The 15,564-nt window shown below is 52.4% G+C and overlaps 1 long non-coding RNA gene across 1 annotated transcript; it reads right to left on the reverse strand.

Moving 5' to 3' along the window:
* Positions 1–774: 774 nt before the first annotated feature.
* On the reverse strand, positions 775–4,636 carry LOC149524600 (uncharacterized). The gene is made up of 2 exons (XR_016349073.1): positions 4,378–4,636; positions 775–1,014 (listed from the first exon to the last, which is right to left on the reverse strand). It is a non-coding gene; the product is annotated as an uncharacterized LOC149524600 (long non-coding RNA).
* Positions 4,637–15,564: the final 10,928 nt, after the last annotated feature.

The raw sequence follows: 15,564 nt of genomic DNA on the forward strand, positions 1-15,564 counted from the left end.
AAAGCCCTGGCTGGGATGATGGAGTTGGGTTGGTCCTGCCTTGGGCAGGGGACCGGACTCGATGACTCTGAGGTCTCTGGCCACCCTGGGAGTCTAGGATTCTGTGCAACCTTCAGAAACCTGGCTCATCCCCAGGGGCTTCATATCCTCACCTGCACAGAGAGGGTCCTTTGTCTGTTTGGATTGTAAACTCTCCGGGGGCACGGTCTGTCTCTCAGGCTATGTCTAGGCTGCAGTTTTCTTTCGGAAGAAGCTTTTCCGGAAGAGATCATCCGAAAAAACGTCTTCTGAAAGAGAGCGCCCACACTGCCAAAGCGCATCGAAAAAGCCATGTGCTTTTTCGACAGATAACGTCCCCATTGAGTGGATGCTATCTTGCATGTAAGCTGTGATTGCTATGGACAGAGCGGCCACCAGGGCACCTGTGCTTTTTCCTCTTTCCTCTTCGTGCGAAAGAACTCCCTCTTCCCCACCCACACATGCCTTTTCCCAAAAGAGCTCTTTCAGAAAAAGGCTTCTTCCTCATAGAAAGAGGCTTATCAATGTCGGAAAAACCCCTCTGGTCTTTCGATTTTTTTCAAAAGAACACGATTTCAGTGTGGATGTCAGTGAAATGTTTTGGGGAAAAAACGCCGTTTTTCCAAAAAAACCTCGACAGGGTAAAACCTGTTGTTCTACAGAGCCCAGCGCCACGTGAGAAAGCTATTGCGACACTACCATGGGGCAAAGATCAAAGCCGCACACCAGGAGAAGATCAGATTGGACACTGCAAAGTCCCTGGCATGATCCACTTGTTTAATAAGAGCCCGGGAGTCTCCGGAGGAGAACAGCTTGTTCTGTTGAGTTTTCTCCCGTTGGGCTGGGTGTCTCGGGACTCCTGCTGGTTCTACTGCTTGCAGCACACCCAGACCCCATTGCGGCAGCATCCGATCCTATTGATGGTGTAGGTACAGGCTGGTTTGCACTGTCCACCGAATTTCACACAGTACTGCGTGTCCCGAGCGACCCCGAACCCTGTGCAAGGGAAAGAAAGCGCCGTTACATCGTGCAGCTCTGTGGCTACGCCAAGTCTTGCACACGTGCAAAACAAGCTCATGTGTTGCACTAAATAGGCTTGGCCCGTGTGGCGTGGCCCTTGGTAGGTGCACCCAGGTGGGGTGACAAATCTCCCATTGGCATCCCCTTCCTATGAAGAGATCAGGCTGATTCACAGTCCCGGGGCTCCTGAACCAAGCGCTGGTCCGCCTGGTCCAGCCTTTTCCGGAAGATCCCTTATTCCTGCTTTCAAGGGATCTTCTGGAATAAGGGATCTTCCAGAAAAGGGTTTATTTTCCGCAAGATCCCGTCTAGACTGGCGCTTTTCTCCGGCAAAGCCCCGAGCCGGAAAAAAGCGGCAGCCAAGTTCATGCAAATGCCGTGGGGGATATTTAAATCCCCCGTGGCATTTGCAATTCCGACTGGTCTCATTAGCATCCCTTTTCCGGAAAAGGGTGCCAATGTAGACACAGCCTATGAGTGTGGGCCAAGGCAGGTTCAAATGTTCCCCTCCAGGTGTGTGTGTGTGTCTGTTCTGTGTCCATTGGAATTCTGATGTGTTATTCCAGCTCTCTCTGGGTGAGATGTAAAGGAGGCTGATATTTGGGGGGGGAGCGGCCACCTCACCTCACTTAAATCAGCTGTAACTGCATTGTATTAGCTGGAAAGACAGCCAGGTAAAGCCGGGTGATGGCACAATCAGATGTTAAGGTCCCAAAGAAGAGGCGATTAATACTGCTATGTACAGTGAGCGGCATCAATTCTCAGTCCTGAAAGACCAAAATCTTTTCTTGGTTCACAGACTCCAAGGCCAGAAGGTGCCACTGTGATATTGAGTTTGATCTCCTGGGTAGCCCAGCCTCGAGAACTTCCCCAATGTAACGGCTACAGCAGAGTGCTTGGAAAAAACACCCCAAAGCCTCCGAAGATCGCATGAGCCAGATGGGCCATGGCACCATGCTGGGAGCTCACGGTCACCCGATTATCCACCGTGACCCCCAAACCCTTACATCGCAGCGTCCCGGCATCGCACGCCCTATCACGCGAGAACTGTATGTACTTTGCACCTGGGTGTTTACATTTCTAGGCCACCGTATCAGAACACACGTGATTTGCTTGCGCCCACGTTACTCCGCCTCAGTGATCTGTACTCTTCACTCATTGCCATTCCCCCCGTTTGTGTTGATGAAGTTAGTTTATGTTTAGCTAGAAGCCATCTTGTATAACAGAAACCATTTCAGCTTTTTGTCTTTGCACGTAGGCCAGAGTGAACTTTCTATCACCCCATGCGCCAGGCCAAGACAGATGTGCTATCAGAATGTGTTAATTGGGCTGGTTCAGAGAGGAGAGGTACTTCCTCGTACCTGTCCGCCATCATGTTGATAAGGCTTTGTTTTTCCTAGTCTAATTGATTATTTCTGTAATTGGATGCCCTGACGTCAGACTGTTTGGTTAAGGGTATAAAGATACTAGGATTGATTGTATTAGTAGCCTTACTGGGCCCGGCTTTGCTGTGACCACGTTTGACTCACTTTGCTTTTATTGGCCAATAAAACTGTCTGTTTAGCTGCGTAAACTGAGTGAGGCGTTTGCTTCGACAGTGTCATCTGTAAACTTTATCGGGGATGATTTTATGCTTTGTTTCAGGACATTAATAAAAGAAAAGTCAAATAGTTTCGGGCCAAGAACCAATGTCAGTGGGGCCCCACTAAGACCACACCCATTCATGGAGGACTCTTCATTTACAATTTGGGATCACTCAGTTAACCAGCCTTTAATCCATTTAATGTGTGCCAGGTTCATTTTATATTCGTCTAGTTTGTTTAATCAAAATGTCATGCTGTACATCGGAGTCAGGGGTGGGAAATAACTTTTAGCTGGGGGCCACTTCAAAAATTTTTGAAGTGGCCCCAGGCTGCCCCGGAAGGGGCGGGGCCTAAAACAGAAGGGGCGGGGCCAGGATGTTTCCGGGCTTCCCCACCCACAGACCATGATTGGTCTGGGGGTGGGGGAGCCCCTTAACCCCCCCTTCCCACTAAGCACCCATGCCCTGGCAGGGTGGGAAGAGGCTTTGCATGCTACGCCACCCCCAAGCCAATTAGGGCCTGGGGGCGGGGGAAGCTCATGAAGTTTCCTTCGCCCTGCCAGGACCACGTAGCACTTTGAAGTGCCACGTGTTCCTGGCAGGGCAGGAGGAGACTTCATGTGTACAGCTGATTGGCCTGGGGGCGGGGGAGCAGCAGGGCCTTCGTGGGCTGGATCAGCCTGCTTGGCGGGCAGGATCTGGCCTGCAGAGGTCCTTTTGCCCACCCCTGATCTAAGTTCATTACATCAGCACGATCACCTCTATCAACCAAATTGGAAACCTAAAAATAATAACTGAGTTCGTTTCATGGGATCTGTTTTCCATACCTCCTTGTTGACTGGCATTAGTTACGTTATCCTCCTTTAATTCCTTATTAATTGAGTCCTGTTATTTATTCTTCTGTATTAATTGCCTCTCTGTTATCTTTCCCCTGGATCAATAAATCCAGATAGGGGAAAGGGCAGTTAGCCAGAGGTGTTTAGCATAGGTGCCCTACTGCTGAAGGGGGATTCCTCCTGGCAGCTCCCACAAAGCCGGTCACATCTTGAGTTCTCCTTCCTCCCAGGTGCTCTCCTTGGCAGGGCTCTTAAAGAAGCCAGATTATGTAAATAACGTAGCTGGAGTCGAGGACATACCTTAAGCTGAATTTCTCTGGTGGCCCCACAGTGGGAGGTCGATGGAAGAAACTCTCCTGTTGACTTTCCTTACTCCTTGCAACTGTGAGGAGTTCCGGAGTTGACGGGGGCGCCCTCCGCATTTGATTTAGCAGGTCCTCACTAGACCCGCTAAATCAAACACCGGAGGAACAACCTTTGCGGTGTCGATCCTCTGTTTAGTATAGACACAGATTCAATCCCACTCGTAGACAGGAGATAAGGTCCCTCTTTTGCCCTCCCCCTGACCCTGATTACGGGCAAGATCTGACTAGGAAGCAGAATCTGAAATGGTTTGTGTGTCTGGGGGCCCTTTTCTGATTTGTCGGTCAGATCTTTGGGGCGAGAGCGGATCATTTGGGGTCTGAGTTTCCTGTTCCTGAAACCAAGATTAATTGCACAGAAAGCTGGTGCGATAGCACAGAGGGCATTAGTTCCCAAATCAAAGGAGACCACGAGGGATCTATTTGGTCATGTTTAATACTGACGGAGCCAATTCTCCGGTGGGTGATACGAGCGTATCACCAGTGATATCACAGAGTACAGAATACATCCCTGTTTTATCCTCATCCCCACCAGGATCTGTGTGTGCTTTCTTCTTACCTGGGGAAGCCAAGGAGACCACGAGGAGAACCACAAGCGCAAGGCAGAAGATCCTCATGGCTGGAGATCGGCTGGGATCTCAGCAGGCCTGGAGAGAAGAGAAACAAAGAGAGGCTTTAAACATGGCTGGGAACAATCCCCGTATTTATAGAACGTTTCCCGGTGCAGAGCACGGCTCAGGGAGGAGCGTGCATGAATTGATCTTGACTTGCACATTGTGTGCCGCTTATCACCCATTCATGTCAAGGTGACCCATTGTTTCCGCTCCCAACACACACCTGCCGCCTGTTCAGTCCTGACTGCCCACTGGTCCTTCCTGCGGGACATTCACCCTGGAAGCCAGATTTGCAGGCGGGACCTACCACCTTCACATCCAGCTCCCTGTGGTCCAAGAGGATTTGAGAAATCCCACGTTTCTATCAACAGAACAATATGCATTGTGGTTGGAACAAGAACGGGGGTAGCGGACAGACTTGCCGGGCCCCTGGGCAAAGTGTGTGAGGAGGGCTGAGTCAGCATTCCCAGAAGGGGCGGGGCCTCATGCGGAAGGGGCGGGGCCGGTGCAGCCTGGAATGTGCCACACCAGGCCCTGCCCCCAGCCCTCACAGCTGCCCGGACAGCTCCATGTGGCACTCCGGCAGCGATTTAAAGGGCCGGCGGCAGCAGCGGCTGGGAACTCCAGACCCTTTTGACTCTCTGGGCCTAGGGTAGCTGCCCCCTGTGTCTCCCCTGTAGGCAGGACTTGTAGCCAGACGTGAACCCCCATTTTAACATCCATCTTTGTCTGCTTGAAACCATGCAGGGCACATAAGAGCAGGAAAACAGCATATTCTTTGAAAACCTTGGAGCAGGAGGTTTAGATATGCTGGCTCAGTGACTGTGACCAACTGTAAGCAGAGATAGGAGGGTGGTCAAACTAATTGTTGACCAAGAGGCTGTACATCGTGCCCTTGACTTAACCCATATTGATACGAACACATACCCGTCCACGGGGGGAGGAATCTCTCGCCCAACAAGAACATCCAGCAGTCCTAATTTAGTTATCTTCCTCTCTTACAAGTGTAAATTAACTTGTAACCTGCTTGTAAGAACTGGCACCACAAAACGGACCAGTAAAATTTGTCCTCTTAAGATAAGAAAGAGAATACGGGCCCCCAGGGGTATAAAGATGAGTTCAGCAGCACACTTGCTTTGTGTGTCAATCTACCACCTACCTGCTGGTCGGGTTAGGTGTTTGACCTCCCGAGGTTCTATGGGGACGCCCACCTCGTATTCGTCTTTCCGAGGAATTGAGAGACTGGCCCTGGCCTGACACGCTGGAGTCGAGAGGCACAGAAGGGGTAAAAATTGTACCTGGATGTGGTCCTTTGTTTAAGTATATACATACATAGTGCTAGAGCTCTTTAAAGATTAAGCTGTCCTTGGTACCATTATTTCTATTTTCTATCTTTACCTTTTTCCTGTAACCATTTTAAGATCTATATTTTGCTAATAATTATGAAATAGAGCAATAGCCATTGTAACCATATGATTTATAAGTTCCCTTAATAAACCTGTAACTGTTTAAGCTTTAACCTGACTCCTTCAGTTGCTGTAACAGAACCAAGCACAATTTAAAAGAACTTCAGCCGGTCATAAAGGGACAGACATAGGGAGAGCTTGGGCGTTTGGATCTGTGTCACTCCCAGGTGACAGATCCGTTGGGGCACCTTTCCAGCCTTCCCCAGGCTGCCCGCTGCGAAGGAACTTTGTGTTCTAGCAGCTAAAATCTACAGTGTAATAAGCTCTTCCTATATAACGGGGCGTCTGTTGGCCTGCTGGCCACCCTCTGTGACGGGACCTCGGTCCTAGCAGTAAAGTCACGGACGTTAAACACTCGGGGCTCCTTTCAGCCTTCTAGGCTGCCCACTGCGACGAGACTTCGTGTCTTAGCAGTTGAAGACTTAGGAGACATACCCACACACACTGCCCTGACCGTCGGCTGACAGGTCTGACCAAGAAGGCTGGAAGAGATTAACCCTTTGTAGTCGTGCTGCTGGGAAATGGATGAGTCCTAACAGGATATGATCACAAGGGAGTGCGGAATAGCAGCCATCTCCAGATGTTTTCCTTTCCCGCCCGCACACGAGACAGCTAGGGCTAGTGGAAAAAAATCCCTTGAAATCTGTTCCTGGAAAATGAATCTTTTGTGGAATATTTGAAAGATGTCCATTTTCCATTCATATTTGTTAGGTTGAAATTGGTTAAAAAAATGGGGGGAGAGAGAGAAAACGATGCTGCTTTCAACCCGCAAAAATCTGAGAATGTTGGAAAAACTGAGATGCTTCGGCCAAACAGCGTTCGTGCTCTTGGCCAAAGTTTCCCAAACCCAAAGCAGTTTTGTTACCATGTTTTTTGTGAAAAAAAAGTTAAAACGAAAATATTTGGAAGAAAAAACTTTTTCTTGGCCACAAATGTGTTTCCTAACTTGCTGAGGAGATACCATAATTGTCTGGGTTTTAAATCCAGGACTCTGCTTTTGATGTATGGACAATTATCAATACATGAAACCCCTGTGATGCGGCCATAGTGGGTCAGACCAAAGGTCCATGTAGCCCAGAGTCCTGTCTTCCGACAGTGACCCAGGCCAGAAGCCCCAGAGGGAGTGAACAGAACAGGGAATCATCAAGTGATCGTCCCCGGGTACCCATTCCCAACTTCTGACAAACAGAGGCTAGGGACACCATTCCTACCCATCCCAGCTAATAGCCATTGATGGACCCAACCTCCATGAATTTATCCAGCTCTTTTCTCAAGCCAGTTATAGGCTTGGCCTTCACAACATCCTCTGGCAGGGAGTTCCACAGGTTGACTGTGCACTGTGTGAATAAATACTTCCTTTCATTTGTTTTAAATCTGCTGCCTATACATTTCATTTGGAGGCCCCTGGTTCTTGTGTTATGAGAAATAAATAACACTTCCTTATTTACTTTCTCTACACCAGTCATGATTTTACAGACCTCTATCATATCCCCCACCCTTAGTCATCTTTTCTGATCATTTTCCAATTCCAAGAGATCTCTTTTAAGATGGGGCGATCACATTGGCACAAAGTATTCAAGATGTGGGCACATCCTGGATGTAGATAGAGGCAAAATATTTTCTGTTTTTACTATGCATCCCTTTCTGAATGATTCCTGCCATTCGGTTGGCTTTTTTGACTGCTGCTACGCACGGATGGGGCTGTTTTCAGAGAACTACCCACGGTGACACCAAGATCTCTCTCTGGAGTGGTTACAGCTACTTTAGACCTCCCCCCTTCCTTTTTAATGAACTCCTTTGTCTTAAGAGTGTGGAGCTCTGATTAGGGTTCCTAGGTGGCGGCAGAAGACAAAAAACTATTCCACAAGGCTTCGTCCAGACTGCCGACAGGAGCGGGAAGTGATCCGGGGACTATCAATTCTCCACTGTAGTTCTTTTTAAGGATGCTGGATGCTTGCCTCAGAGCTGTCCACTCCAGCTCCATGATGACAGCTCTCAGGACCCAGGCCGATTTCGAGAAAGCTGCTGGATGGCTATTGTGCTGGAAGGTGGGCGTGGCTGTCATCCTCCCCAAGCCTGGGTGAAAAGTCTCAGGGGGGGAGGGGGCTCAGTTTTCAGCCTAAATAGAAGGATCCATTTCTATACATAGCTGGAAGGAGTAGGAGGCTACTGCCCAAGGCACTAGGGCACTGTTTCTTAAACTTTTTAAGGCCAAGGAACACCAAACAATATTTGTTTTTTATGAGGAACACCAAGGATGTTTTGTCGAGCCAAAAAAAAAAAAAAGTGCCTGCTCCTTTAAGAGAGGCCATTTTTAACTCTTGTTCTCCATGGCACACCTCCGACTGCCTCGCAGCACACCAGGGTTCCCTGGAACACTGTTTAAGAAACACTGCACTAGGGGACATGACAAAGGCTGGGCCGCCATGCCACGTGATGCTCTCAGGGCATTCTGTAGGGCTGCTTGCAAACCGGGGTCAGGAGATTGACAGGTGATGGGTGTCCCGCCGACAGGGGTGGGGTGGGACAAAGGGCGCAGTAGCCTCAGGGCCCAGTGATTCAAAGGGGCCCCGCCGGAGCCCTGGGCCCTTTAAATCACTGTGGGAGTGCGGTGCACTCTGGGTAGTGCTACGGGCTGGGGATTGTGTTCCGGGCGGTGCTCTGGGCTGACCCCGCCCCTTCTGCCTGAGGCCCCACCCCTTCCAGGAGCGGGAGCCGCCCACCCGCTACCTTGCCCCGGTGCCCAAGGAGATGCAAGGTGCCCCGGTGCGTGAGGGAGCAGGAAGCCACCAGACAGGGAGAGACACGGTTGTGAGGGGCCGGGAGAGGGAGCACCGGGACAGAGCTCCCGGCTCGAGAGGCAGGCTTAGAAATTCTGAGCCAAGCCCCTCGTGGCTCCTGCATTCAAGGGAGCAAGGTTTCGAGTTCATTCCTCATAAATCCACAGGGTTGCAAACAGACCGAGGCCTGACTCCATCACCCATGTCTCCTCCTCATTGAAACAATCCTTCAAGGCCCCAACTATTGGCTAATGCAGGGGTGGGCAAAATCAGGCCCGGGGCCCACATCCAGCCCTCCCAGCATTTCTCTCAGGCCCGCCCCGCTGAGTAGCAGAGGTGCAGACTTACAGCTGGCAGCCTGTGTTCAGCTGCTCCTCCCTCCACCTGGCTCTGCCCTGCAGCCCAGCTGCTCCCAGGATTCTCCTGCGGTGCGAGGGGATGGCGGGATGGAGGGAAAAGGGGAGGGCTGAAGTCATCTCTGCAGAGCAGGGGTCGGGGAGAGGCAGACACAGGGCAGAGCTGTTCCAGTCTGAAGCATGGATGGCGAGTACACACACACACACACACACACACACACACACACACACAAACACACCCCAAAATGCATCTCTGCAGAGTGTGTGGAAGGGGAGACAACAGAGCGGGACTGATTTCCCTTTCTTAAAGAGACAGCGCGTGGCTTCTCTCAGAAACTTGCCCAGCAGCAGCCAACACACACACACAGTCTGTGTCACAGTCACACACACCCAGTCTGTGCCCCACTGTGTCACACACACAGTCACTGCCACACACACGCACACTGGCACACACACTCTCCTCAGGCTCTGTGCCCCACACACTCAACCTGTGTCACAAAGTCGGTCTCTCACACACAGTGTCTCTCTTTCACACTCACACGATCTCTTTCCCACCCTCTGTCGCCCCCCAACCCCGCCTGAGGTCCTGCCCTTTCTGAGAGGCCCCAGAGCCGGCCCGTGACCATGGAACAAAATTCATAAATTGGCCCCTAGGATTGCCAATCCCTGGGCTGACGGCTCACGTCCCATAGGAGCACCCATCTGAACCTGTGAGAATCTCAGCCTTCATTTCAAACAATAATAAAGGCAAGAGTTTGGCCTTCCTGGGTGTGCCGAGAAGCTCAAAAAAATGTGAACCCTAAAACTCCACAAACAGAAAAATAAGAGGCCCAAACAATATTTGTAAGCCAGTCTCACTGGTTTTAGGGTCTAATTCAGGTGTGGGGAACCTTTTCGGGGTAGGGGGCTGCACAAGTAAGGAGGAAAAACACCCAAATCCCTCACTGACGTGGCCCCCGACTGAGGAGAAAGACCCTCCCCACATTCCCCTCACACACCACAGACTAGGGGGCCCAGGCTAGTGGATTTTGTGTGCTCCAGCCCGGCAGCACTGCGGCAGGCACGGGGGGCGGGGAGAGCTGGCATTCCCCAGTGCTGAGCGGGGGAGCTCTGAGCCTCGCGGGCCAGATCCAGGCAAGCCGGGGGGTCACCTCTCCTTGGGCCTTACGCTCCCCATCCTTGGTCTAACTCACTCATGGTTTTGGAACGGCTGGGGCAGGGGGTGGCTTCCTTGTCCAGTAAAACTGAAACTCAGCTGACTGGACGGACTCCTGGAAAAGTGAGTTTAAAGCGACCGAGGCAGGAGACAATGCCCTGCCAGGAGAGACGTAAGCTACCCCGATTGGAGCTCCTTATCCCAAAGGCCCCTGAGAGGTGAGTTGAAGACAGCGTCTCACTCCCTGTACGGCAGGGGTCACCAAGCAGTCGATGGGGATCGACTGGTCGATCTTGGAGCCTCTGACAGGGGATCCTGACTGGTTTGGCCGAGAGACTCTCAAGTGTGGGGGCTTCAGCTGCCCCTTCTCCCACTGCTGCGCATCTCCTGCCCTTTGCCTTGCACCTGCCTCCTCCAACCCCCGGTAGCCTCCTGCTTGCTGGGCAGGGCAGGGGAGGAAGAAGAGAGACACTGATGTCAAAGTGCCCCCCCCACCCTGTATCCTATCTCCTCAGAGCAGAGTGAGGGGCACAACAGGACTTGGGATGGAGTTTGCTGGCTGCCTTTGAGAGTGGTGCAGGGTTAGGGCAGGGATAAGCCTGCCTTAACCCACTGCACCTCTAAACAGGAGCCACCGGAGATCAGCAGGGCCCACATTCTGAAAGCCTGCCCCAGTCATGAACTCCGTCCTGCACCCTAAGTCCTAGCCCCAAGTACCCTGCATCCAAACACCCTCCCAGGCCCTGCACCTAGAAATCCTTCCAGCACCCCAACTGCCTGCCCCAGGCTCAGCTCAGAGCCCCTCACCCTCCAAACCCCTTAACCCAAGACCAGAGCCTGCAGCCCAACCCGCTGCCCCTGCCTGATGAAAGTGAGGGAGGATGTGGGAGGGAGGGAGGATGGAGTGAGCAGGGGGCGGGGCCTCAGAGAAAGGACACAAAGGAGGCGGGGCCAGGGTGTTTGGGTTTGAGGTAGCTCTCGGCTTGCACTGAAATTCAAAAAGTGATCTTGTGCTTAAAAAGGTTGGTGACCCCTGCTTTACGGGGACCAAACACCAGGTGCTCAAGTGTTCTTCTAAAGCAGGGGAGAAAACCATCACGAGGACCAGGGTGGGGAGCTAAAGCCAGAAGAATTCAAGTACAAAATGAGACAGTTTTTAACACTAAGAGCGATTAACCCCCTGGAACGAGCGATCATTAATGTCTCTCTGACCCATTCATCATACAAACCTCCCCTTTATTCGTGCTGTGTTGTCCTCTCCCATGTGACGTGTACAGCTCCAAGCACCTGGCAGCAGGCATGGGGGTGGGAGTCTCGCTCTATCCCATTCCCATGTAAAACATTCCCAGTTAGTTGCCACTAAAACATCAGCATTGTGGCTTGGCCAGGAAGAGGGTAAATGATTATAAGTGGCACTCCGGGATACGAAGGAGTCCCTACTCAGCTCACATGGATGGCTGGGAAGACGGATCCAATGGAGGCGTTGCCATCAGCCACCTTGCGTGGCCCCGCTTTGAATGCAGTGCAGAATTTACCACCTCTGATGGCCACACTTGACTAAGGATAAAGGCCGATTAACCTGGGGATAGGCAGCCGGCTGGGGAGAGTCAAGGCTGATAAGGTTTAACAGACGTGAGAGCCCAGCTGGGCAGGGACAGCCTCTGTAAAACCATAAAGTGGAGCGTGAGAAGGGGGTTGCAGGAAGGAACTCAGCAGAGAAGGGGAGTTGGTGAAGGGGAGCGCAACCCCCGGGGTCTTGCCTTGGACCATCAACTCTGGTGCCGAAGGATGAAACAGCCACAGAGAGCAGAAGGCTCCCGAGGGGCAGCCCGAGGGCGAAGATACACAGGAAAAGTAGGAAGCAGCTCAGAAAACAGCATGCCTCCTGCCGGGTGTTTGGGAACTGTACGCCTGCCACACGGGAAGGGACAATGCGACACGAATAAACAGGAAGTTTCCATTGTGACTAGATCCACTGGGTTAGAGAGACATTGGTGGGTGTTACCCTGCAAACAATGTGCAACTGAAGAGCTGTTACTTTGTTTCTCCCAGCACCCAGCTCTGTAAGAAACTTGCTGTAAACACAAAGGCTACGTCTAGACTGGCAGGATTTTCCGCAATGGAAAAGTTTTTCCGTTAAAAGCATTTGCGGAAAAGAGCGTCTAGATTGGCACGGACGCTTTTCCACAAAAGCACTTTTTGCAGAAAAGCGAACGTGCCAATCTAGACGCGGTTTTGCACAAGAAAGCCCCGATCGCCATTTTCACCATCGGGACTTTTTAGCGCAAAACAGTTTTTAGCTGTCTACACTGGCCCTCGTGCGCAAAAACAAGGGGATTTCCGGAAAAGGGCTTTTGCCCGAACGGGAACGTCAAAGCATTTGCGCAAGAAGCACTGATTTCAGACAGGAGAACGTCAGTGCTTTTGCGCAAAATCAAGCGGCCAGTGTAGACAGCTGGCAAGTTTTTGCGCAAAAGCAAGTGCTTTTGCAGAAAAACTTGCCAGTCTAGACACAGCCAAAGGCTTTTTAAAATGTATTAAAACTTTCTCTTTGGGCCTCTGCTCTCCAAACATGCAGAGACCCAGCTGACCTCTTGCCATGAGGGTCTTTTACCTTGTGTTTGCTGCTCTCTTGCTGCTCTCCCTGGCCACCGGCGCGAAGCTGAAAGCGCATCAGACGAACATGGATCCCGATACGGATTAGGGTAAAATGATCTACTCCAGACCAAATGGCCCTTACCCTGAGGGTACTGCCCATGTGTCTTCAGCAAGTGAACCAGATCTGCGCTCCCCAGTGCTCTGTTAGGAATCGGGGGGGCCCTACCCATTCAGTCCCATAGTCCTGTGATCTGTGCACGTGTGTGGCTCTAGCATCCAAAAGGCTTTAGCCTTGGTTCTGTCTCGATACATGTCAGGATCTAGCGACCTTCTGAAGCAGAGGTAATTGCAGAAGTGAGGGTGTATTGCAAACAATACAGCTCGATATGACGGTGGGCGTGTCAGTATTTGTTTTGCAGGTCGTTTTTCTAACGTGGATTTGGGAAATGGGCCGTTTCCCCTTTAAGAATAGGATGAGTCAGGCTTACACCCTATCCAGGGCTGACTCATACATTAAGCACAGTGCCTAGGGCCCACGATACTTTTAGGGGCCCACAGAAAGTGTTTTAATTTCTTTTAAAATCAGAAGGAAAAAAATGAACGTTTAGGGTCGAAGAAAATGTTTTCATTTTTTTCTCACGTCAGAAAAAAAAACGAAACTTTTAGGGCTCACGAAAATCTATTCAATTTTGCTTAAAACAGAAAAAAAATGTTGAAGTATTTAAAGTTATATCAAAAATAATTATTATATTTTTTTTTAATGGAGGAAGGGGCCCACGAAGGCAAACGTGCCTAGGGCCCACGAAAGTCAGAATGCGGCCCTGACCCTATCTGAAGCTGAAAGCAGCCTGGGTGAGATTCCAGGGCTGGGTCCAGAAAGTAGAAGAAAACCCTGCTTGTGTGGGCAAACACATGGTCGGAATTTCATTAACCAAACCTTTTTGCAGGAAGCAACCCCCCTTCAGAACGGTGCCATGTTAATGCTTGTGGAGGCTTGGCTACCCCGGGGGATTGTTATACAGCCCCATGGTGACCAGTCTGAATCCAGCCCCGCTCTGCAGGAATTTTAAGGAGCTGCCATTGAACGGAGAGCCCCTGTGCATCGTGAGTTTGGCACGTCTCAGCTCCCAAGTTACAGTCCCATTGCTCTTCTTTGTGCTGGACCGTGAGCTCTTTGGGGTGGGACATTCCTTGGCAGGTGTTTCTACCTGTGCCTGGCGCAACCGGGACCTGGATCTCAGGCAGGCTTGCCAGCAAGACACGCTTCAGCAGGGGCCACATTGCTTTGAAATGACAGACGGTGGCCGCTTCGATTGTCGCCCACACTCTGGGAGTGGACAGGGAAGTTCAAAAATCAGAAGCCCGAAAAAAACCAAGCCAAAGAAAACTCCACTCACTGGCCTTTAAAAGGCCCCCATGACTGTTGGATCCGTCCCAGGTGTTCTGGAGACCTTCCTCTTGGCTTCTTCACTCTCGTGCTTGGCAGTGCGGGGCCGAGCACATTGGACAGTGCAGGAGCCGGGAATCTCGTGACCCAGCAATTCCCCTCACAATGAACTAAGTGCCTGGCCAGTCCCCCCCCCCCCCCCTCCATTTGGGATTTATTTTGGTGACACGGCTGTGCCGGAGAGTCAGCTGAGAACAGGGGCCACGTGGCCGTTTCAGTCCATTTCAGTGTTTAATTATGAAGGTGCTCGGCTAAGCCAGGAGACGCTCTCCAGAAACAATCCAGTGAGTTGAATGTCTTTAGTTTAAAGCCCGTCAGGTCGCAGTGGTTCCTGGGTAACGTACACGCCTCCGCTCTGAGGTTTTTCATGGTGATGGGGCGGGAGGCACAGAACCTGCTTCGGCAGCTCAGGGCTCTGCTGGTCTTCGTGCCCCTCCCTCGGAGCTAGCACCCCAGGCTCACCTCACAGGAGCTGCCGGGAGATGGTCCCCGCTATGCCAGGGTCGCCTGCTGCAAATACGCTTCCCAGCCCCTTTGCCAGCAGGCAGGCCCGGCCTTAGGGCAAGGCACTGGCATTGGGCCCCGCGCCTTCGGGCCAAATCCAAGCGCGAGGGGCTGTGGCAGGAGCTGGCGCTGGACACGCCGGTCACCTGTGTCCCCGTGGGGCTGCTGCTGCTGACCGCACTGGCCTGCAGGCGGGAGAGCTCCATACTCACGCGACTAGCCCCCCGCCTCGCCCTATAGGCGTCTGGGCTCCACCCTGGCTGCATGGGCCAGGCTGCGGGAGCCGGCTCGGCCCCCGTGTCGACAGCCCTAGGCTGAGTTTGGGCCTAGTGAGCCCTGAGCCGCTTGCCTTTCTCCCTGTAAGAACCCCTCAGACGGGCGCCTGGTGTGAGCGGGGGGGGGGGGGGCACACGTTGTGGGGAGAGCCCTGGGGGGTTGGTGAGAGGCGCTCAGAGCCCAGCGGGGGAGGGGCTAGACCGACCTGCCCCTTGGCACTGCCAGCCACTTCTTTGTCCTGCCCTGGGCCTGGAGCAATGCCCCCCCCCCGAGTCCCAGGCATCCCCCGCACGGCAGCCCCCCCGCTCTGCGGCCTGGCCCTGCTCTGATGTGCCCCTTCCTTTGGCTGGGTGCCCAGCACCCCCTGACGCCAATTCACCAGCTTCTAACGAGCCAGGGAGTGACTGGCAGACTCCTCCTCCCTGGCCCGGCGGCTGGGCGCTGCTCTCTCCCGGCGGCTGCTTTTCTCCACGTTTCGGCCTGGGATCGGGGCCAGGACAAGGGCAAGTGGCAGAACAAGGAGCGATGGGCTCACGTTGCAGCGGGAGA

Source organism: Pelodiscus sinensis, chromosome 3 (assembly GCF_052426305.1).
Source record: "Pelodiscus sinensis isolate ZL-2025 chromosome 3, ASM5242630v1, whole genome shotgun sequence".
Classification (NCBI taxonomy): Eukaryota; Metazoa; Chordata; order Testudines; family Trionychidae; genus Pelodiscus; species Pelodiscus sinensis.